Consider the following 25,316-nt stretch of genomic DNA (forward strand, 5'->3'; position numbering starts at 1 on the left):
TGTTTAAATTTTTGAGTTCTTTGTATACTCTAGAGATTAGAGCTCTATATGAAGTGTGAGGTAAACATTTGTTCCCAGGATGTAGGCTCCCTATTTACCTCTCTTATTATTTCTCTTGCTGAGAAAAAACTTTTTAGTTTGAATACATCCCATTTGTTGATTCTTGATTTTAACTCTTATGCTATAGGTGTCCTATTAAGGAATTTGGAGCCCAACCCCAAGAGATGGAGATTAGGGCCAACTTTTTCTTCTATTAGATGTAGAGTCTCTGGTTTGGTTCCTAGCTCCTTGATCCATTTTGAGTTGATTTTTGTGCATGGTGAGAGAGAGGGATTCAGTTTCATTTCGTTGCATATGGATTTCCAGTTCTCCCAGCACCATTTGTTGAAGATGCTATCTTTTCTCCATTGCATGCTTTTAGCACCTTTGTCTAATAACAATACATTCAAAACTCTCTGACTTATCCTGTCATTCAAATGATATATTTATCCTTCATTTCTTAATCAAATTTCTAATCTATGTGTTACCTATAACTATAATTTTTTCACTATATCCATCCAATACGTCTCTAATTTTGCATGAGAAAAAAACTGAGTTAAGAATTATATCACAAGCTTTTATTAGTTAGCCTATTACAGGGAAAAATATTCAACTTAGTTTTTTTTTCCTTTTTTCACCATTTTTGTGTATAACCATTAGGATACAGAAACACATTCCTTAGAAAACTCTATACATTATTCATAAGATAATGATTGAAGTATAGTTTTATTATCATTTCTGATATTCTTTTTTTTAATTTTTGATGTTGTTGTTGTAGATGGACACATTACCTTTGTTTTATTTGTTGATTTTTTTTAATGTGGTGCCAGGGATTGAACCCAGTGCCTCATGTGTGCTAGGCCAACTCTCTGCCACTGAGCCACAACCTTGGCCCTCTGATATTCTTTACATTCTATTTCCTTGAGTTAGTATCTTATTTTACTTTTGGATAATATCTGAAAAGATCCTTTTTGGGTCTCCATTTTATTTTTCTTTTTCCTTAGAAAATTCAGAATACTACAATGTATTTAAACATATTGATATATTCTTTTATTGCTAACATATAAATGGAAATGTAGTGTATTTGAATTATATTTGCTTTGCCCATAAGATATTGCATATAGTAAGTGCACTATTAATATTTGTATACACAAAGCTTTTTTCACGAAATTAATGAAGACTCAAAGTATCACACTAATTCTTTCTTTAAATAGATAAAAAAATTATATTACGTTCACAAACTCAGAAATATATAAGCAACCAGAGCATTTTATTTTTGATTAGAGGTACTGAATGATTAATAATTAATGAAATAATGCATTTTTAAGTTAAGATGTTTTGTTAAGTAATTGAGAAGGTAAGCCCAAGAGGCCAAATTTTATATGGCAAAGCATTTCTTCATGTATTTTTTCAATATCTGATACGAACTACGATCTGGTAAAAAAAAAAAAAGTCGATAATATTGCAAATATCTTTATATCTAAGCCTTGATTCTTATGACTGCATTCTACTAAATGTACATGTGTATCTTTATTTATTTAACAGTAATGAAAATAATATAACTTCTCAGTGGATAATTTTTAATACTATCTTTTCTGTCTTCTTATTGCTAGAGAGCTGTCAATTTAATGCAGAAAAGGATACTATTAGTATTGAGATTTTTAATAATAGAAATGAGTTATCAATTTACCAAACAGTTGCATGTCTTATTTAAAAAAATATTTCATAGTATGTAAAACCTTGTTTATACATGTATGTGTACATATATATATATATTTAATAGTATATAACATCTTATACAAGCAAACATTCTCATTAGTGGACTTAAATATGGCAGTTAACTGTGAATTTCTCCATCCCTAACTTATCTTTGCTAAGAATATGTGTTAACACAGTATATAGTTTGAGACTAGGGTCAGGTAGTGCACATTTTAATACATTTAATATATGATTCACATGCTTACTAAACTATTTATTTATTTTTAAGGCACCGAGGATTGAACTTAGGGGCACCAACCACTCAGCTACATTCCCACCCTTATTTTGTATTTTATTTAGAGATAGGGTCTCCCTGAGTTGCTTAGCACCTGCTTTTGCTGAGGCTGACTTTGAACTGTCTATTCTCCTGTCTCAATCTCCTGAGATACTGGATTTACAGGCATGTGCTGCCTCACCTGGCCTGAATTTTTACATCAAATGTATTAGAATATATTTTTTAAATTGTAATTTGTTATAGATAACAGAAGAATGCATTACAATTCATATTACACCTATAGAGCACAATTTTTTATATCGCTGGTTGTACACAACCATTTTTGTCTCTATGTATGTACTTAGGGTAAGGACTTTCATCTGTTTCCACCCTCTTTCCTACTCCCATTCCCCCTCCCTCCGCCTCCGTCCCATTTGACCTATCTACAGTTCATCTATTCATCCATGCACACCCACAACTACAATTATGAATCAGCATCTTTAAATCAGAGAAAACTTTTGGCAATTAATTTTTTGGGATTTGCTACCTTCACTTAGCATTATATTCTCCAACTCTATCAATTTACCTGGAAATGCCATGATTTTATTCCATTTTTAAGCTGAATAATATCCCATTCTGTATATATACCACATTTTCTTTATCCATTCATCTATGGAAGGGTATCTAGATTGGTTCCACAGTTTAGTTATTGTGAATTGTGATACTATAAGCATTGATGTGGCTGTGTCCCTGTAGTATGCTTTTTTTAAGTCCATTGGGTATAGATTATGGAGTGGAATATCTGGTTTCAAATGTTGGTTCCATTTCCAGTTTTCCAAGTATTATCCATACTGGAGTCCCCACATTCTTGCCAACATTTATTGTTGTTTGTTTTCTTTTTTTTTAAGAGAGAGAGAGAGAGAGAGAGAGAGAGAGAGAGAGAGAGAGAATTTTTCAATATTTATTTTTTAGTTCTCAGCAGACACAACATCTTTATTTTATTTTTTATGTGATGCTGAGGATCAAACCCAGCACCCCACGCATGCCAGACAAGCGCGCTACCACTTGAGCCACATCCCCAGCCCTGTTGTTTGTTTTCTTAATAGCTGCCATTCTGACTAGACTTAGATAAAATCTTAGTTTTGATTTGCATTTATGTAATTGCTAGATGTATTGAGTATTTTTCATATATTTGTTGATTGATCATCATATATCTTCTTCTGAGAAGTGTCTGTTCAGTTCTTTGACCCACTTATTGATTGGTTATTTGTTATTTTTGTGTTAAGAGTTTTGAGTTCTTTATGTATCCTAAAGACTACTGCTCTATATGATGTGCATGTGGTAAAAATTTCCTTCCATTCCATAGGCTCTCTATTGACTTCATTGATTAGTTCTTTTGCTGAGAAGAAGCTTTGTAGTTTGAATCCATCCCATTTATTTATTCTTGATATTAATTCTTGTGCTATAGGAGTCTTATTAAGAAGTTGGGGCCTAGTCCCACATGATGGAGATTTAGGCCTACTTTTTCTTCTAATTAATGCAGTGTCTCTGGTTTAATTCCTAGGTCCTAGATTCACTTTGAGTTGAGTTTTGTTCATGGTGAGAGATAGGGGTTTAATTTCATTTGTTGCATAAGGATTTCCAGTTTTCCCAGCTCTATTTGTATAAAAGCCTCTCTTTTCTCAACTGTAGGTTTTTGGCACCTTTGTCTAATATAAGATGACTTTAATTATGTGGGTTAGTTTCTGTGTCATCCATTCTGAACCATTGGTCTACCAGTCTATTTTGTTGCCAATGCCATGCTGTTTCTGTTACTATTGCTCTGTGGTATTGTTTAATTAATCTGGTGTGGTGATGCCACCTGCTTCACTCTTCTTGCTAAGGATTGCTTTAATTATTCTGAGTCTCTTATTTTTCCAGATGAATTTCATGACTGCTTTTTTCTATTTCTATGAGCAATGTCATTGGGATTTTGATTGAAATTGCAATAAATCTGTATAGTGCTTTTGCTAGTATAGTCATTTTGACAATATTAATTTTGCCTCTTCAAGAAAAGGGTAGATCCTTCTGTCTACTAACATCTTCATTAATTTCTTTCTTTAGTGTTCTGTAGTTTTCATTGTAGATGTCTTTTATCTCTTTCATTAAGTTCATTTCCAAGTAATTTTTTTGAGGCTACTGTAAATGGGGTAGTTTTACCTTGTTTCCCTTTCAAAAGATTTGTCACAGAAATGCCTTTGATTTATGAATGTTGATTTTATATCCTGCTACTTTGCTAAATTCACATACTAGTAATAGAAGTTTTCCGGTTGAATTTGTTTGGCTTTCTAGTATAGAATCATATCATTGGCAAATAGTGCTAATTTAAGTTCTTCTTTTCCTATCTGTATCCCTTTAATTTATTTCATTTGTCTGATTGCTGTGGCCAGTGTTTCAAGAACTGTGTTAAATAGAAGTGGTGAAAGAGAGCATCCCTGTCTTGTTCCAGTTTTTAGAGGAAATGCCTTCAATTTGCTTGCTGAAAGATGAAATATTTTATATATATATATATACCAGTTAAGTCTAAATTATTGATTGTATCATTGAGTTCTATGAGTTCTATTGTTTCTTTGTTCAGCTTTTGTTTGGGTATCTATCCAGTGATAAAAGAGGTGTTTTAAAGCCACTCAGAATTATTGTGCCATTGTCTATTTGACTCTTGAACTCGAGAAGAGTTTTGTTGATGAACATAGACACTCCATTGTTTGGGGCATATATATTTATTATTGTCATGTCTTGTTGATGTCTCGTTCCCTTTAGCAGCAGGAAATATTTTTCTTTTTCCCTTTTGATTAACTTTGGCTTGAAGTCTGTTAATTTGATATGAAGATGGAAAAACCCTGTTTGCTTCTGCAGTCCATGTGAATGGTATAATTTTTTCCAAGCTTCCACCTTCATTCTATGGATGTCTTTTCTTATGAGGTGAGTCTCTTGGAGGCAGTATATTGTTGTGTTTTTTTTTTTTTATCCAATCTGTCAGTCTATGTCTTTTCTGTCTTTTTTTGATGAGTTTGGGCCATTAACATTCAGAGTTTTTATTGAGACATGATTTGCATTCCTGGACATTTTGGTTTATTATTTATATTTAACTTGATTTGGTTTCTTTTTTGATTAGTTTTTTCTTTAGTGTAATACCTCCATTTACTAAATTTCATTGCTGTTTTTTAATTCCTCTTCATGAATATTTTGCCAAGGATGTTCTCAAGTGCAGGCTTTCTAGCTATAAACTTGTTTAACTTTTGTTTATCATGGGAGGTTTTTATTTCATCATCAGATCTAAAGCTTAACTTGTTGAAAATAAGACTCTTGGTTGGCATCCATTTTTTTTCAGAGCTTGGTGTATGTTCTTCTAAGATCTCCTGTCTTTAAGGTTCTGGGTTGAAAACTCTGCTGAGATATGTATTGGTCTCCCCCTATATGTCATCTGATTCCTGTCTTTTTTGGCCTTTAAGATTCTATCCTTATCCTGTATGCTAAGCTTTTTCATTATAATGTCTTTTTTTGTTGAAATAATGTAATTTTTATATTGGTCTACTGTAAATCTCTTTTATTTGATTTTCCTATTCATTCTTCATGTTTGGGAAATTTTCTAATATTATGTCATTAAGAGAGTGTATGTTTCTTTGGGTTGAACCTCTGTGCCTTTCACTATCCCAGTAACACTTAGGTTTGAACTTTTCAAACTATTCCATAATTTTTGGATGTTCTGCTCATGATTTCTTACTATTTTCACTGTGTGGCCAACTTTATTTTTCAAATTGTATACTTTGTCTTCATTATCTGATGTTCTATCTTCCAAGTGATCTAGTCTGTTGGTGATGTTTTCTATTTGGTTTAATGTTTCCTTCATTTCAAGAATTTCTGATTGTTTGTTTGTTTTCAAAATTTCTCTTTCTTGAATTAATATTTTACTATCTATATTTTCTCCCTTACCTCTTTGTTGGTGTGATCAATGGATGCCTGTATTTGCTCCCTTATCTGTTTATTGGTGTCATCAATGGTTGCCTGTTTTTGCTCTCTTATTTCTTTGTTGGAGTGATCAATTCTTTTTCCTGTTTTGCTCATTTATGACATTCCTTAATTCACAGATTATTTTAATTATGAAGATTCTGAACTCCTTCTCTGACATTTTATCAACTGTGCTGTCCACAGGTTCTGTTATTGTAGTATCCTGGTTTGTTTGGGGCACTTTTCTTCCTCTTTTTGTATGTTGTCTATGTGATTTTCTTTCTTGCATTGTGGATCTGAGGTATTACATTTTCTAACTTATAATCTTATAATATCTGTGCAGGTTATTTGTATCTAACCTTGGTGTTGGTCTTCCAGACCCTGCTGATGTCGCAGGATGGATGCTACTGGCACTATAGGTGGTGCCAGCAGTATTAGGAAGTAAGTAGAGATAGCAGTAGAAGTGCCCCAAGATGGATGCAAAATCTTTAAGAAATGAAGCTGAAAGGGTGGGCCTTACCCTGGCTTTGGGATGCCTGCTCCAGGATCCAACTTCTTCTAGGCCATGTCTGTTGTCCCAAGGTAGAGGCTACCACATTGGGAAAGGCTGTGAAGATGGTTGCAGTGTCTCAAGATGGAATTGGTTAGACTTGGGCCCTGAAGTGATGGGGGGGTGGACACAGTCCTATCCAGAGCACTGGCTCCCATGCAGATTGTTGAGGCAAATCTGACTAGAATATAAATTTTATACTACAAAATACACACATTTTATGTTGTTTTTAGTTTAGAACACCGTTATAAATAAAAAAGTTTTTTTGGATAACAATATACATGTTTTGCACAGACATACATTTTTGGTCCTTTTGAGTAAATGCATAGGAGTAGAAATGTGACACATTTTAAGTGTATGCTTCAATTATAAAAAACACAAAGGAGTTCTAAAAATTATTATTATTATTTTTGTTATATTAATCACAATGGCAGAAAGTGTCAGTTGCTTTGAATATGTGTCAGGACTTGAAAGAGACAAACTTTTCATTGTGGTGCCTTAAGTGTGTGACTGTTCAAACATTTTTTGTGATTATTATTTAAACTTAACTGAGGGCTAATACTGTTCGCATTTATTCATGTGATTTTTATCTATTTTCATATTTTTTAAATGACTCTCTAGATTTTTACTTTTTGAATAGTTCCGGTACTAATATATTAATATTCCTTCTTCCTTAAATGTTTGATAAAATTGACCAATGACTGAGTCTGAATTATTTTAAGCCTTTCAATTAAAATTGCACTTTATTTAATTAATTGAGAGTTTCTAATTTCCTTGATTCTATTATGTTCTGTTTTGTCTCTCAAAAGTTGTACTCTCATCAAAGTATTCCAGTTTATCAGCATAAAGATTTTCATACATTTGTTACATTCATTTATATATAAGTAGCCTTAATACTGACATATTCTATTTTATTTATGATATTCATAAGTTTCTTCTTTTTGTTAGAGCAGCCTAAATAGAGATTAATAAATTTTACTGATCTGCTCAAATAACTAACTTTGATTCCATGATGTTATTCCATATTTTATTTGTTTCTATTTTCTCTCTAATATTTAATATATTTTTCTATATATCACAGTTCTCAGATTATCAAGAACCTGATGTTAGACAGTGTTAAATTTCACATATGCCAAGCTGATGCTCTTAACATATTACCCTTATGAATCCCAACCACTATATCCTATAAAAGAAAACTGTGAATTTCTTACCAGTCACCCTGGGAAATTCCATATTTTTAAATTTAGAATGATGCAGCCTAACATTTTCTTTCATTAGTATCTTCTGAAAACTCCTTCTGTATCTTCTTTTATGCTGTTTCAGCATTTTTCTCATATAAAGAAAACTCTTTTCATTCAAATTTTATTCCCTTTTTGAATGATCAAATCAGGGAAATAAATGTTGCTTATATAACTCAGTCCTCTATTATGATGAATTCCCATCAGCAATTTTCACAAGCTTCTTTATTTACTCTTTCAAGAGCTTTGAAAACCACTAAAATGATCATTTATTTCCTAAGCCACTAACAAGAATCTAGGCAATGTATCTTTCCAACTGCCAATAATACTGATTTATATGTTCTGTTTGGTGTTTTCCTTGTTACAATCAAATGGTAATTTTATTTTATGGAAGAGTAACTTGCCGAAAATTAATAGAATTTGTTTACAAATAGCTTTGCACGATAGTGTACTTTAGGCAAAAAATACATTTTAAAGGAGAAAAGTAAATTTTGCTCACCACTCCACAAGCAGACAAAATCACTGTGTAAGTCTAGTGCTAGCAGGCTGATTAACTAGAAAATCAATTAGTCTAATCCAGTATGATAAGTATATGGTGTGTAAGTCTAGTGCTAGCACGCTGATTAACTAGAAAATCAATTAGTCTAATCCAGTATAATAAGTATATGGTGTATGTGGATAACTGGGTTTTAGATTATGCTAATATCAAATTCTTTATCTATTACATGTAATCTAAAAGACATGAATACTACATTTGAAGCAATACACTAGGCCTGAAAGAAGTGCAAGATATCCACATTTATCATTACTAGGATTAATATAAATTAATTATCAGTACCTATTTTAGGTGATCCCCATAAAGAAGTTTACAAATTCAGAAATAACTATGAGAATGAAATTACTACAAATAAATTCCAAATACAGTATATATATATATATATATATATATATATATATATATATATATATATATATATATTGAACTCAAGTTCTCATTATATGTTACAGAAGTCAAGAGGTATCCTTAATCATAATTCAGTTAAATGCTATTCCTTTTAAATATTTCATAGTAGAATATGTATAAGGCATCATAGGAGACCAGTTCTTTCAAAATAACGTAATGAAGATTTGAGAAAGATTAATGAAATAATTCTCATTTCAGTTAGAAATCATTTTGCTATTTTGCATGATGAATGAATTAGATTTCTAAACTCATTAGTGATTTTCATGGAATATAAAGTATTGTTAAGTACAAAAAATTCTGATGTACATACATAACAATAAACTTTTGTCTCTTTTGGCTCATTCATACTAGTAATTCCCCGCACCCTCCAGGGAATTGTTTCTTTAGCATTAACCTGAATTGGAAATTGTTTTTATTTTTAAAGAAATACATAATCTCTTGAAATTTAAAATTATTTGTTTATTCATTCATTTGGCCATAACATATCCCATTAGTGTGCATTTGCAATCATACCAGTAATTCAGAAGACTTAGATTTAAAAAAAAAAATCAAATTGTCTGTCTATCCTTCCTCTGTTCTAACCAAGCAAAAGACTCTTTGCACCTTGCAACTAATACCTTGGAGAATGTACTGTATTGAATTCATGTCAGGTCATGCAGGGCTGGTAATGAACTCTGAGCAGTACACTCCTGACATGACAGAGAATGTAGCTTTGAGTCATTAAATTAGTTTTCTGTCATCTAAACCCATACTAAATGGCATTTGTTTTTTCAAAGTCTTAAAATGATTGATAGTCTAGTATTTTAAAATACTCAGAAGGAATTCTTAACTATAACTTCTCCAACTGATTACATCTGTTATAAATAACGTTTTCTCTTTCTCAAAGAACATTGAAAATTTGACATTGGAAAATATGTTGCATATGCATGGAAGAATACTGGATTTGTTTTGAAGCTTTCTGCTGTACAAACAGCTATAATGTATGGTAAATATGGTAAGTACCAAATATAGATCTGTACTAATTAATGGTATACTTACTTAATAGAGTAGGTATTTCATTAAAAATTCTATAAAACATAAATTTTTAATATAAAAATTTTATACCGAAAAAATTATATAAAATCTGATGCAGAAAATATCAGGTATAACCAACATCTAGACTCAAAAAAAAAATGTTCATCTTTTGACATATTGGCCTCCTTTGCACAAACATAGAAACAAATGCTAAAATATTTAACATTTTATCTCAAAAACCTAATCTTTAACAAGTATATTCAAATCATATGGAAACTGTTTCATATTTAATCACAATTCACTCATGCTAACAAAATTGTCAATATAACTCATATGATCTAGTGTATATTTAATTTCTTATTTTCCTAAGATATTTTGGAAAATGTTCCTGAATATTTACCCTCAAATATGTATAGAAATGCCCACACATTATTTTGTTGTTATGTCTCTATAATCTATTTATTGGAGTATAGTTCTGGCCCTGCTATTTTTTTTGTTATTTAATACATTCTTCTATCTTTATTTCTATAAACTTGAAATTATTTCCAGAGAAAAGGTTAGATTCAATAATAAGGTTAGATTGATTAGTTTAACACCAAGAGGCATATAATGTTCTTTTATCTCTCCATTGTACCTTTACCATTTCCTTTTTATAAATAATAAATACTTCATGCCATGGTAGTTTGGAGCACTATGAACATTTAATTCTCCAACTATATTTTTCCTATTGCCTTTAGCACTCATTGACGTTTCTTTTCTGAATCAATGAATTCCTTGAGGGTCATTAGGGAATTTTGACTTCTGTGTTTCCCTTTACTTTTATCCTCTAACATTATTAGTTCGGGGGTATAATTTTTTCAACATCTGGAGTGATGTGTTAAATGAAATTCTGTTTCAAAAGAAATAGCAGAACAAGAATTTATTCTATAATATTCCATCATGACAGCTGACCAGAGGCAACAGATGTGCTTCTACAAAAGAGGAAGAGAAAAATGAATGAGAACTTTTATTTGATTAGAATATTTGGGAGAGAAGTCTGGAGTACAGTAATGAAGAATTGATAAGTCTGTGGAATAATAAGACTTGATCTAGCCAAGAAGTTGGAACTAAGCCTCTGGAAACAACTGAGCCATTGCACCTGTCTGGAACAACTAAACTGAGAGATACTTGCGTGATGTTTTCAATGGATTCCTTTTACCATGTGCAGCCATCCAACCACTCAGAGGTTTCTGCAGCCATGGTTCAAGCATGTTTGGCTAATGCTTGTGCTGTCAGCTGAGACAGGTCATGTGGAATTCACAATATATTGCTACATGCTCCAGATGCCAGACACGGGGCTTCATAATTTAACATCTTCCCTACTGAGTTTTAGTCTTGGTTTGGTTCTATTACTCATTTTTATTTTTCTATTCCTCATTTACAGAATAAAAATGTTTACCCATGCTACTAAGGCTGGCCATCAGCATTTATGGTGCAAGTCACATGGTAATAGGGGCACAATAACTCTGTGGCATGGAAAGTACTTGTCAGTCTATGATGAGACTGTATGGTTAAGTGTTTTGGTGACTTCTCTGTCACTGAGACAAAGTATATGAGAAAAACAGGGGGAATGTTTTCTTTTGTCTTACAGTTTCATGTTTCAGAACCTGGTGACTGACCGCATTGTTTCTGGGTTTGTGGTGATGCATAACATAATGATAGAAGAATTATAGGGTTGAATAGAACAAAGTTTCCCAGATTTTGGTTTAAAAATAGAGTGGGGAAAACATCAGGAAACAAATATAGCTTTTATGCATCCCTAGTGACTTAACTCCTCCAACTAGATCACACCTTCTGAAGTTTCCACCAGCTCCCAATAATCCATTCAATTATCAACACATAAGTGGTTTGAACCATCAAAACCCTCATGATACAGTCACTTCCCAAAAGTTCAACTTGTGAAAATTTTTTTTACATTGGGACCCAAACTTACCACACATAACCCTTTCGGGGAATATTCCAGATCTTCCTATAATATCCTGCCCTATCCCCAAAGACTCATGCCCATCTTATAAGGCAAAATGCATTAAGCTTATCTCCAAGAGTCATGGTCTTAACAATTCCAGCAATGTTTAAATGTCCAAGTAGAAATTCTCCTCTGAGACTCAAGGAAATTCTTTGTTGTGAGCACATATAAAAACCAAAAAATAAAAAAAATAAATAAAGTCACATAAGTCACCAGGTTCTAAAACATAAAACTGTGAGACAAAATAAAACTTTTTCCCTGTTTTTCCTCATTCTTGATTGGGTTATTTGAGGGGTTTTCTGTTGTGAAGTTCTACAACACCTTCAAAGAAAAGTTCACACCAATGTTCCTCAAGTAATTCCATGAAATAGAAAAGAAGGTAACCCTTCCAAACTTACTTTATGAGGCTAGTATCACTCTAATATAAAAATCAGACAAAGACACATCAAGGAAAGAAAATTTAAAATTAATATTCCTGATGAACAAAGATGCAGAATTTATCAAATAAAATTCTAATAAATCACATACAAAAACATATTAAAAAGTGCATAATGATCAAGTGGTGTTCATCCCAGGGATGCAAGTTTGGTTCAACATATGGAAATCAATAAACCTAATTCATCACATTAATAGACTTAAAGATAACAATCATATGATCATCTCAATAGATACAGAAAAAGCATTTGACAAAATACAGCACCTCTTCATGCTCAAAACACTAGAAAAAGTAATGATAGCAGGAACATACCTCAATATTGCAAAAGCTATCTATGCTAAGCCCAAGGCCAACATCATACTAAACAGAGAAAAATTGAAAGCATTCCCTCTAAAAATTGGAAGATAGGGATGCCTTCTTTAATCACTTCTATTCAACATAGTCCTCGAAACTCTAGCCAGAGCAATTATACAGTCAAATGAAATTAAATGGATACAAATAGTAAAAGAAGAACTCAAATTATCACCATTTACTGACAACATGGTTCTATATTTACAGGATCCAAAATATTCCACCAGAATACTTCTAGAGTTTATAAAGTATCAGGATATAAAATCAACACCCATAAATCAGATGTATTTCTATACATCAGTGATGAATCCTCTGAATGATAAATTAGGAAAACTACCCGATTTGCAATAGATTCAAAAAAGTAAAATATTTGGAAATGATAAAATTTTACAGATACATAAAACAATGAAGCCACAAAGATTAAGAAGTTAAAAAGAAAAGAAAAGCAAGTGTAGGAAACATTGGATATTCACGTGGCTAAAAGAATCATAATTCTGACCATAGAAAGAGCAAATTCAAAATAAATCAAAGACATTTAAATCCTAAATGTAAGATTTAAAACTCTGAAACTATTAGGAAAGAATGGTGGGGGGTACTTCAAAACATTGAATTTTACCATTAAAAAAAAAATAAGTTCCCAGAAGCATAGGCAACAAAAGAAAAATAGACAAATGAGATCATGTCAAGCTCAGATGCTTCTACACATTAAGGCAACATTCACCAGAGTTAAGACAAAACCTAAGAAATGGGAGAAAATATTTGCACATTAATTGGTTGACTAAATATTGATATCTAGATCACATAAAGAACTAAAAAAGCAACAAATAATCTAATTAAAATATGGACAACTAAAATAAAAATATATTTCTATATATTTTTTGGATCCTGTAAATGTATAAATTTTCTTTTAATTATCAACATCACTGGGCAAAAGGAAATGCCCATCAAAGCCACAATGAGAAATCATTTAATTTCTGTTGAAATGGCTATTTTTAATAAATGCAAAGAAATAAGTTATGCTGGCAAGTATGTTGACAAGATGAAATGCCCTGTACTGGAAGTTGAAATGCAAATTAGAATAGCAATTTTGCAGAAGGTCTCTCAAAAAGTAAAAATAATATTACTGTATGTCCCAGCTATCACATTTCTGGGTACACAAGCAATGGTACTGGAGTCAGAATATCAAAAAAGAATACTGCACTTCTAGATTTATTGGTGCACATCTCAGGGTTAATGTATGAATCATCCTAGTGCCCATTGCCACATAAATGTATAAATAAAATGTATATATACACAATATACACAATAAAATATTACTCATCCATAAAACCAATGAATCCTGTCATTTACAATGACATCAGTGGAATGAAAGACACTATGTTAAGTGAAATAATCCAGGAACAGAAGGAGAAATAACACATGTTTTCCTCAGATGTGGGAGGTGAAAATGTGATCTCAAAGTAGAAGAGAGCATAATAATAATTATTAGATTTCTTTAATACACATTTTCACACTAAGAAGAAAATGTATGAGAAATCTTTAACAATTATTTTTTGTCTATTTGGTGTCATAGTCACTGCATAGTAACATAACAAAATATACTATAAGCCAGATACCTCCTAAAAAGCAAAAAATTACTTTTTAACGCTGTGAATGTTGAAAAGTCCAAGAGCAATAAACCAGGCGTGAAGTGAGGCCACACTTTCTAGTTCACAGATGAAAAATTCTAGCTGTGCCCTCTCATGGCAGAAGAGGCAAAGCATTAATGAGTGTTCTGCCTTCATGATCTAATTAAGTCCCAAAGGTCTCAGTATCTGATGCCATCGTTTTGTTTATTAGGTTTTCATAAAATGAATCTTGAGAGAACACAAACAACCATAATATGGTATTTGATACCTGTCTTTTTCTTTTTTTTTTTTTTTTTTTGGTGGATGGAAACAACAACTTTACTTTATTTGTTTTTACGTGGTACTGAGGATTGAACCCCAGCAATTGTTAGGCAAGTGCTCTGCCACTAAGCTACAACCCCAGCCCTGCCTTTTCTTTCAATTTGAAATTATCCATGGATTTTAATTTATGCATTCTGATCTAGTCAATTCCAATTACTACTTTGATACTCCAATTTTCACATATTTAGCAAATAGGATATTCATGCTAAATTCCATATGAGTCAATCCATTTTTCTTAGAATTCTTTGCTCCTCAAAAATTATGAAGTCTTACACACTCCTTGTGCATTGCCTAATTCAGGCCTAGCTTCTACAATTATCCCAAGGACACATTTTTTTTATATTATTGAGCTCTGTTAATTGTTACTGTAGTACCAATGTTTCCAATTATTTTTAAGGGACAGGTATAAAATAAGCATTCATAAAGTTGTGATACCCTAATGATATGTAAAAATGCCAATATATCTAGTATTATACACATTTTGCATAACATGTATTTTATTTTTCCCTTCTACTTCAGTAAAATATTGGTTTCTAATTCTTTTACTTTAGTTTTTAACCTACATATATATACCAAGAATGTATTTTTATATAGATCTAGAAGTATTGAATGTAATTTAGGATAAATCTGTAGTTGATTTCAGAACATTTTACTGGCTTTATTGGTTACATGTATTATAGTATTATAATTGTGCATAAAATTGGTTTTATTGTTTCTATTCCATGTTTGAAACTTTGTTTTTTTATGATTAAATGGAGTTTTCTCTGCCAATACAGCCTGATGCAACTTTCAAAAATTAATCAAAGTAATTCACTATGTCAATAGAACATATGAACTTGACAGATGACAAGAAACATGACAATATTCAATATCTACTCATAAATATTAAAAAATAAGAAAGCTAGGAGTAGAACTTTGTCAACCTGATAAAAGGCATTTATTAAATTATAAAGATAATGTTTTGTTTTGTCTTTTCTTTTCTTTTTTCTTTTTTTGGTACCAGGGACTGAACCCAGGAGCACTTAACCATTGAGCCATGACCCCAGCCTTTTTATATATATATTTTATTTAGAGACAGGATATTCCTAAGGTGTTTAGGGCCTCACCAAGTTGTTGAGGCTGACTTTGAAGGTGTGATCTTCCTACCTCAGTCTCCTAAGCTCTGGGATTACAGGTATATGCCACAGTGGTCAGATGATAAGGTCATATTTTTAAAAGAATGATTAAAACATAGAATAGAAGAAAACAAGGGCATTTAACCTTCACTAATTAATATTCATAATTTAAAATTCTTGATACTGTAAGTCTGAGCCAAGTGCAATGGGATAACAAAATTTTAAAAAGCAAAAACAATGAAAGGAAATAAATCAATTTAGATTTATTCACTGATATCATCTTCTATGTAAAATATTCTGGAAATATCTATAAGAGATAGCTGAGTTAATCTGAATTTGTAACACAACAGGTCAGTCTACAAAAATCAATTTTCTTTCTACATAGCAGCTGTAACAATACAAAACTGATAGCATTTGTGATAGCATTTGTCAATCAACTATAAATGTCCTAAAGGCCTGGTCAAGGTAGCTCAGTGGTAGAAGAGAGTCTACCATGAAAAAGGCCCTAAACATAAAGAGTAGGGTACAATGTATATAGGTTACAAGAAAACAGTGTACCATTTTGCCTAAGAACACGATATGTGCATTTTGGGGTAATGAAGCAAATCTCCCATAAGTATTGACAGATGACTGTAATCTTAAGAAATCTTTATATTTAATTTAAACTTTTTAATATTTATTTTTTAGTTCTTGTTGGACACAGCCCCTTTATTTTATTTATTTATTTTTTATGTGGTGCTGAGGACTGAACCCAGGGCCTGGCACATGCTAGGCAAGGGAATGCTGTACCATGGATCACAAACCCAGCCCAAATTTACACTCTTTACAATACTACTAAGCCTAAAGGTAATCCTTTTTGGTTTGGGGACAATTTTCTCATAAAAATAAATTTGTGTTCCAATTTTTATAGATAGTTCAAACAAATATGTTTTATGCATTACCAATGCAAACCAAAGTAGTTGTATTAAAGTACGTATCTAAGAAAAAAATGTAAGTTAGCTTTTAGTGAAATTGCACAATAATTTCTATAATAGATAAACTTTAAATAACATGATGCAAAATTGTCTTACACATATTTTCTTCTCAAAAAAAAAAGTTGTTCCTAAGTTTCCATAAATGTGATCCATTTGTTTCTGAATTTGTGACACTTCTGAGGAGCACAGACCAGCAACTACTTTAGCCTTTTGCTCCTCTGATTACACAGGAATGCCATCTAGTGTCAGAAGAGTAGCTGCATTCTTTCTGTCTCATGGAACACTACTCATTGCTTCTGGAAGAATATCAAACATTTTACATCATACTTGTGTAAAACACGCTTGAAGGGAAAACATCACAACAGATAGATGAGCATTGCCAGGATAGAAGCTGACAACGTGAAGAATATAGGCCAAGCTGACTTCAGCTCTTTTTGAATTTTTCTTTTTGTAAACATGTGCTAAATTTAATTTAATACAAAACAAATTTATCAAGTTGTTTTTCATGAGTTTAGCAAGCAAAGTGTATTAAGGAAAACAAAGAAAATACTATCCAGCAAGCTTAATGTTTTAGAAATTCATGTTTTAATTTTATTACTGGACACTTCATAAATACACTAAATATATGTTCCTTTTTGTTTTTATTAATTTATCTGGCATTATCATTTTTCTACTGAAAATGAGAAAAGCACTAATGTAAATCTAGTTGAAAGATTGTCTTAAATAATGTCATTTTAACTAATGCCATTAAATGCTTATTATAAAAAGGCTTTTCCATTTATATTTTCTAATATAAACTTATCATGCTTTGCTCATTTACTATTGGAAATGTTCCCTGAATATCTCTGATGAAAGTACTGAGACAATCCAAATGAAAATGAAAAACAAGTTTATTAATTGTGTTTATTAGTTTCTGCTCTTGTAGCTGATTTATATGAGTAAAGCAATTTTTAGATATTTCATTCTCTTTTCTGGAAAGACAGTTTCATTGTGCAAATGTAAAGTATCATTTCATTAATTTCTATGATGTATAACAGCATTTTTAAAAAGTTATCAGGTACTTGATTAGAATTTGCTAATGAATATCGGGAGGTAAAAGCACAAAGAAAGTGAGGGAAGTAAAAGTGGAAGCAATCATGTTAGAAAAAGAAGAAATATACAATGGGGTGAATAATAAAAAATGGCCACAGTAGTTTATTTTCCTGGATACAGACAATACCTTTGCATTTACTATTAGTAGAGGTTTGACGGTCCACTATCAGCCTCTGTAAACTTTCCCTAAGTAATTTTAACACAGAGATACTATATGAAAATTCTGTGGAAAAGGGCAGCATAGAACACTGGCAACTACAGAAAAGCTGGCCCAGAGCTAAAGGCCCCTACAATTGTCAGTCTGACACCAAGAAACATGAGATCCATATTCAGGTACAGATACTGAGGCTCACTGAAGCTGAAGTGGTAGAAGATAGGGTTAAAACTCCATTCTGAAGTCAAGCATACCCAATCGTGATTTGGGACTTTTCTACAATACTATGTGTAACATGAAGAAATTATTCAACTTTTCAGATTTGTTGAAAAAAAATTGCATACCATGACAATCATGTTCCAGAGGAATATGTTGTTACATATAAAAAGTCCAGATGAATGTGTGTATTAATAAAAGACAAAAATCTGGATTCAAATCTAGGTCTAATTTGTTTTAAAATCCACATTTTCTTCATCTCACCACATATCTCTAAGCCAACTTCTATGATTAACTGTGCACATTAAATCATTGTACTTGTTCATATAAAAAGGCCTGTGTATGTTCTATGAATTATTTTCTTTACTTACTAAAGATTTTTGATTACAAAGAAAACATTGTATATATATTTTTCCATACTGCTAAAAGTTCATGAGTGGATGAAAGGTTAAGCAGTATTTTAGATTTGGATGTGGTAGCACCTGCCTATGAGTCTAGTTATTTGGAAGGCTGAGGGGAGAATTATCTATGCCACATTAGGGATGTCCATTTCAAAAATGAAAAATATTTTATTAAAGTATTATAGCATCTATGAGAGAAATATCTAAGATTATTGGTGATCAGCATGTCACACTAAACTCCAAAGCAACAAAAGAAAATAATAGTTAAAAGAAGTAATAAAAGAACTTAAGTCTAAATGCATCAGCAGGTGTTTATAAAATAGCCAAGGGGAAAAGAGGTCATTTCATGTGGACAGACTGCTTCAACTAAGCATTCATGATCCTGATATAGTCTAGGTATTGCAAGTAGTTTATTAAAGTAGTGAGGTTATGCAGATTACATGAAACAATACATAAACTACCTTTTGGATAGGTTCTCTCATGGTAAATAGCAAACACTGTTAGCTATTCTATAGAGTAATAGGATCTTGTGAGATACAAACAAATCAGAAGACAGTGCCAGAAATATAAGGATAAGAATAATTTCCAAGTACTTATTGCAAAGCTCCATAAGTATTCATCTTTTTTTTTGTATATAATGGAAAGTCACAAAAGAATTCTAAGCCTAAACTAAAGATGAGTTGGGAATATTGGATGGTCTACTTTTTTAGCTAGAGTTGAAAAATTGTTAGAAAACAGCATGAGATTGTCAAATGATGAAAGGAATGCTCAAGGCCAAAACACCAATAGAAGTATAATACAAAAGAAAAACCTGTAATTTAAATTTGACAAAAATGAGCTGACAGGATATTGTCAACAACAAAACCTAGGAAGAGGTCAAGGATGTCTCCCAAATTTCTGATTTTGTTTCTTGGGTGAGGGTTTTACTAGGAAATTTAGAACCATGGCAGCATTTCTAAAGAGATACAACATTACAGAGCTGGGTATCATGGCTCACATCTATTATCCAGCAAGTCACCAGGCTGAGGCAGGAGTATCTTGAGTTCAAAGCCAGCCTCAGCAAAAGCAAGGCATTAAGACAGTGAGACCCTGTCTCTAAATAAAATATAATATAGGGAGGGAGATGTGGCTCAGTAGTCAAGTGCCCCTGAATTCAATCCCTGATACTCCCCAAAAGATATAACATTACCCAAGTACTAAAAAAAAAAAAAAAAAAAAAAAATTCTTATGCAACTTTCAAAATTGCCAACTCCTACAAGTTGAATTCCCAAGGAAATATAAATTGCATGCTGTAATTTTATTAGGGGAGAGGGGGAGTCCCTGGGATTTGTGAACAGGAGAGAAAGCAGTCACTGGACAGGGAATGGAGTTGGCAATACAGTTTCAGTAAAAATGTTTTAGGGCTATATCAGAAAGGTCTATAACACTCACATGACAGCGTCTTCAGCTAAGGGACTTGCCAAGAGAGCTCACAGGTGATTGATACTGTCTGCCAGCTTTCCAGAACTTAGGAGAGAACATCCCTTAAGTGCTGAAATCTGAAGGATACATGCCAATGTTCCCCCTTCTACCATTTTTACCATTCCATATTTTAAAATGCCAGATCACTTTTATTTATTCTTATAGTCTATTGTTGTCAACTATCACTTATGTCCTTAAAATTGGAACTTTTATCTCCTTCCACTCCAATACTTCTAATTAGTACTTCTCCTACCCAGACTTTCTTTTTTTCCACATGTCTCCCTTGGAGTAGTCATGTTTAGGTGTATAATATTCTCTAAAAGGCTCTGTGTTGAAAGCATGATCACCAGCATGGCAAGCTTCAGAGGTGATGCTTTTAGAATATGATGAGGGTTCTCACCTTGTCAATGGATGAATCCATTTAATAAATTAACAATTGGAGCAAAGCACCAGATCCCAACTGTAGGCAAGTGGGGCGGGTGATGTATCTTTGGAGATGATATTTGTCCCTGTCTTCTCTCTCTCTCTCTCTCTCTCTCTCTCTCTCTCTCTCTCTCTCTCTCTCTCCACACACACACACACACACACACACACACACACACACACACACCTCTTCTCCAATGCCATGAGCTAAGCAGCTTACCTCTTCCATGCCCCATGGACTGAGACCTCTGAAATGAAGTTTTCCTCTTTGAAGTTGTTTTACTTCAGATATTTTGTTCACAGCAATGAAAAGCTCTTCAGTTCTTGCAGTCAGCTTTTTTTGGGGGGTGGGGAGGGGTTTGTTTGTGAACATAAGTATGCTTAAGCAGCTCATAGCTATTTTTAGGGTTTCTCAAGCCCATGTTGGTTTTTCTCATCTTTAAACCCTTAGTGAGATTTACTCCAGGTACTCCGGAGAGGACTACTGTTAAAAAGGCAGTTAATAGTGCTTATATAGCTGTCAAGATTTAAACATTGGCTTTTTCATTTGTCTGTTCTCTGAAATTGATCTTTCTTCTACCTGTTCACTTGTTCACCCATTCTGAAAGCAGAGATAATATTAATACTTACATCATGAACTTGTAAATTTCTGAGTTTTGCTATTTCTGCATGTAAACAAACAATTCAGGACAGGGTTGCCTCTTACTAAGCATTCAGGACATTTTAACTATTATCTGATATTATTTCTAAATACATGCATTAAACTTACTTTACCATGGTTAATCCCCCCCAATAGACAAATTTTCTTATATTTTGTTACTAAACAGATTAATACATCAAATGAAACTAATGATATGATTTTTAAAACCCTGTATTCTTGTTGTGCATATGCTAAGGTACATAATTTAAATAATAAGTTATATGTGCTTTAATTTTATCTGTAGAGACTAGATAATTGCTAAGGATATGTGCTCAATAAATTCCTTAAGATTTGTTTAAATATTGAAATAATTGTAAATAGACATGCAGCTGTCAACCACATTCACTAAGCTTCTACTAGTGGCAACATTATAGCCACAGTACAATAGTACATTCAGGGGATACACACTGGAGGTGATCCACTGATGTCATTAAGATTTCACAGTGGGGGTTGTGGCTCAGCAGTAAAGTGCTTGCCTTGCATGTGTGAGGCACTGGGTTCAATCCTCAGTACCAAATAAAAATAAATAAATAAAACAAAGTTTAAAAAAAACAGTAAAAAAATGATTTCACAGTTGTTAAAGCACTTCTGTTTGCCTTTACATGTATGTTCTAATTTCAGCAAATTTATTATATCAAGCCCTTCATGTGAAAAAATTAAAACAAAAACAAGGTAATCATTAGGATCCTTACATGGCATTATTTAATGTCATTGTTACCTTCCCTTCTCCCTTTTCCTTAACCAATACAAGAAGGTAATCTCTATTTTTTCCTGCAACTTCATTATTTTCATTATATAAATGCATTCATATGGCATGTAATCTTTTAAGATTGTCTTTTTTCACTTACATAATTTTCATGAGAACTTTTAAATTTTTTAGAGATTTTTTTAAAGAGAGAGAGAGAGAGAGAGAGAGAGAGAGAGAGAGAGAGAGAATCTTTTTTTTGTAGATGAACACAAACAATGCCTTTATTTTTATGTGGTGCTGAGAATCCAACCTGGGTCCCAGCCTGCTAGGCTAGTGCTCTACCGCTGAGCCACAATCCCAGCCCAAGAACTATTAGATTTTTAAAAGTTTTAAAAGCCAAAAAGATTTTAATAATGAATTGTATTCCATGGTAAACACAGGACCACTGTCTACTGAACCACTATGTATTGAAAGACATTTAGTTGTTTAATTTTGAAATTAAATTAAATTAATTTTGAAAATTAAGAATAAATCTTTTATGAACTATCATTTTAGGCTTTTGAACATGAATATTCATTTTTTGGTGTGAATTTCTAAAAATGCAATTGCTGAGCCATATGGTAAGTACATGTTTAGTCTTGAGGGAGCTGCTAAAATGACTATTTCTATTGCTAAAATTTCCATGATGATTATAGTATTTTACATTTCTACCATCAGTGTATGAATGACTTAGTTTCTCTGCATCTCATGGGTATATGATATTTTTAATCTAGCTATTCTAATTGATATGTAATTGTTAGGATCTGTAAACAAGTCAGGATGGCTTCTGGCATTTTGCCAGAGGGAGTGGTTTGTGAAGTAATGCCAGCGAGCTATTAAGTATAGAGATTCCTTATTGGTTGACTGCTGTATCTAGTTTATGTTAATTAAGATAAGCTGTGAGGAATGTATAAATACCTCTGTTGTCCCACAATAAATGGCTCCCACTCCTGCTGTATCAATGTACACAAGTTGTTTGTCACCCCCCGGTTATTTTGCTGCAGCTGGACTGCGGCATGTAATAATAGCCCTTAGGTTTTACTATGCATCCCCTGATGAAAAACAATGTGTAACAAAATAGTTTACAATTGCTTCATTTTAAACTACTTTTCATCAAATAGCCATTCTTTTATTAGATTTAAATGACTGTACAATAATTTTGTCAGTGTTTCTATATCTATATCTACATATTTAGTAAATAAAGGGCAATTACTCCTTGCCAATATTACATAAATTAAGCAATAAAAAAGTTTCAATCATAGAACAAGATTACAAGATTATATTATCTAATTTCAAAAACTATGTAAATAAAATTCTATCAAAACTATGACTGTAAAGAGAAGGCAATTAGTTAACATTAGTAAGAAAATATGTAAATATAGAAAAGTTTAAGAAAAGTTTTGTCACATATTCCTTGAAGGTGTGAGTAAAAGAATTAACATAAAGTTGAACTGATATAGCTCTTTACTTATTTCTAGCAATCGCTCCAAGATAATCAATGGAGAAATGAAGGTGGGCTAGATAAAAATGTAAAATCTGCTGACTTGCATTTGAAACTCTCCTGGAATAGCAGGCTTAGATTATTTACTTAGTGATGATTAGTCAACACTATATTTCCTCTTTAACAGGTCACAGCGCTTTTCATGGTTATGCTACAAGTAAGAAAAGCCTTTCAGGAAACTTTTTCTTCAGGTTCTGGGAATTCAAGATTCCTCTATAAGACAAGAGGCTTTCATGTTTTCTGCATTCGAGGAAGGAACCTGAGAATTACACCTGGAGGTATCTTGGGCCCCATGGCTTGTGCATTTTTTCTCCTACTGTACTATGTGCTGTACCTGTAGGAAAGGTTTAGTGAGGACACCATAAGGGTCTTTTGAGTCCTTCCAATTATCTGATCCTATAAAATCAATGCACAGGACACATTTAGATTAGGGGATTTGCGGTTAATTGTGAAAACATTTAAGTCATATAATTTTTAAATGACAAAGCAAATATACACTCAAAATACTACAATGTAAAAGCCTGAATATTGAAATTTAGGAGTTTATTATTATTCTGTGTTCTACTAGGATGTAATGTTTAGTCTTCCTTTTAAAAAAAATCTTACACACACATTCAATTGTAGACTAAGCATTTTAAATGGACATGGTTCTACCTCCAGCAGCATTTGGCAATATCTAGGGGATGTTTGATTATCAAAAGTGGGAATAGTGCTACTGCCATCTATGTAGAAGGGGCCAGGCATACTGTTGAATTCTCTGCACTTCACAAGACAATGAGTACTTATCTGTTCCGAATATCAATGTGGTCAATGTTGAGAAACTGAACTTTGTTTAAAGTAAATGTTTGCAATTATTGATGCAGAAAATTTCATGATTCATAATTATAGCTATGTTAAAAAATGCAAAAATAGTTTAGACAATGTAATTTCAACCCCACCAAAAACTCATTCTCAAAGTGCTTTCTGTATTTGTTTCTTAAACATCTAACCACAGAAGCACTAATTAAAATTAACCCTTTTCCCCATAATTTGCATATAATAATGGAGAAATGATATGTTCCTTTCTCTTCAAATAATTTCTCAGTCTATGAGAAAATTAAAATTTAAAAAAAAGTAATAAAAAGATGTTTGTGTTAGCATTCACCTATCAAAGAAAACCTTTGGTTTTGGGAGGTTGGCTTTTATTTCACTTAGTATGATAGTCTCCAGTTTCATCCATTTACCAGCAAAAGTCAAAAAGTCACTTTCTATGGCTGAGTAATATTCCATTTTGTATATATACTACATTTTCTCACAATAGGTAGGTTGGGGGGAGAATAGAAGTTTAATGGATTCAACAAAGTGAAATGAAGGGAAGGGAAGGGAGGCAGTAACAGGAAAGACAGTAGAATGAATTTGACATAACTTGTAGAATGAATCTGACATAACTTTTCTATGTACATCTATGAATACACTACCAGTGAAACTCCACACTGTGTACAAGTACCAGAATAAGATCCTAATTAGAATGTTATACTCTATGCATGTATAATGTATTGAAATGCACTCTACTGCTATCTACATATAATTTTAAAAATTAAAATAAAAAAGATATTTGTAAAATTCTCAAATTTGTTGATTAAATGATGCAGCTCTAAATAAAGAAATAAATTGTGAAAAAGATAGAAAGGAATTAAAGTAGTTTTATTGCAATTAATTGAAAATAAAAGCTACAAAAATTAATTAAGTATATAAAAATTAGCAATTAAAGCAAATTTAATTACTAAGTGTTTTTTGATAAAAGTGTTCTCAAGAGAGTAGGAATGGATATGTGTGTGTGTGTGTGTGTGTGTGTGTGTGTATACACACAGTTGCTCTTGCTCCTCAACTTATAATGTGACTACATCCCCAAAACCATAAACCCATCTTAAGTGGAAAATACACAAATTGAAAATATATTTAATATACCTAACTTTGAAACATCATAGCCTACCTTAAATGTTCACAAAACACATTAGTCTACAGTTGGGTAAAATCATCTAACATTAAATCCATTTCATAATAAAAT

The sequence above is a fragment of the Callospermophilus lateralis genome, chromosome 11 (assembly GCF_048772815.1).
Source record: "Callospermophilus lateralis isolate mCalLat2 chromosome 11, mCalLat2.hap1, whole genome shotgun sequence".
NCBI classification, from domain to species: domain Eukaryota; kingdom Metazoa; phylum Chordata; class Mammalia; order Rodentia; family Sciuridae; genus Callospermophilus; species Callospermophilus lateralis.